Source organism: Plasmopara halstedii (genome assembly GCF_900000015.1).
Source record: "Plasmopara halstedii genome assembly, contig: Scaffold_430, whole genome shotgun sequence".
Lineage (NCBI taxonomy): Eukaryota > Oomycota > Peronosporomycetes > Peronosporales > Peronosporaceae > Plasmopara > Plasmopara halstedii.
The window spans coordinates 853,222-853,451 of NW_020187350.1; positions in this window are offsets into that span (position 1 = coordinate 853,222).

Below are 230 nucleotides of genomic sequence, written 5' to 3' on the forward strand. Positions count from 1 at the left end.
TTCTTGTTGTGCTGTCGGGCGGCAAGGAAACGCGATCGCACGCGATGTACCTGATTAGGCGGTGAAAAAACTCGTGAGAGCTTCAATTTTAGCTCCGCCTAAGAGGGAAACGCAGCTTTGCCGCACGTCAGTGCCCATTATCGCGCTCGACCACCGAGCTTTGAGATGGCTCGCGCCACGCGCTGTTGCTCGGTCTGGAGCATGGCGGATGCGATGGCCATCTCGACCTC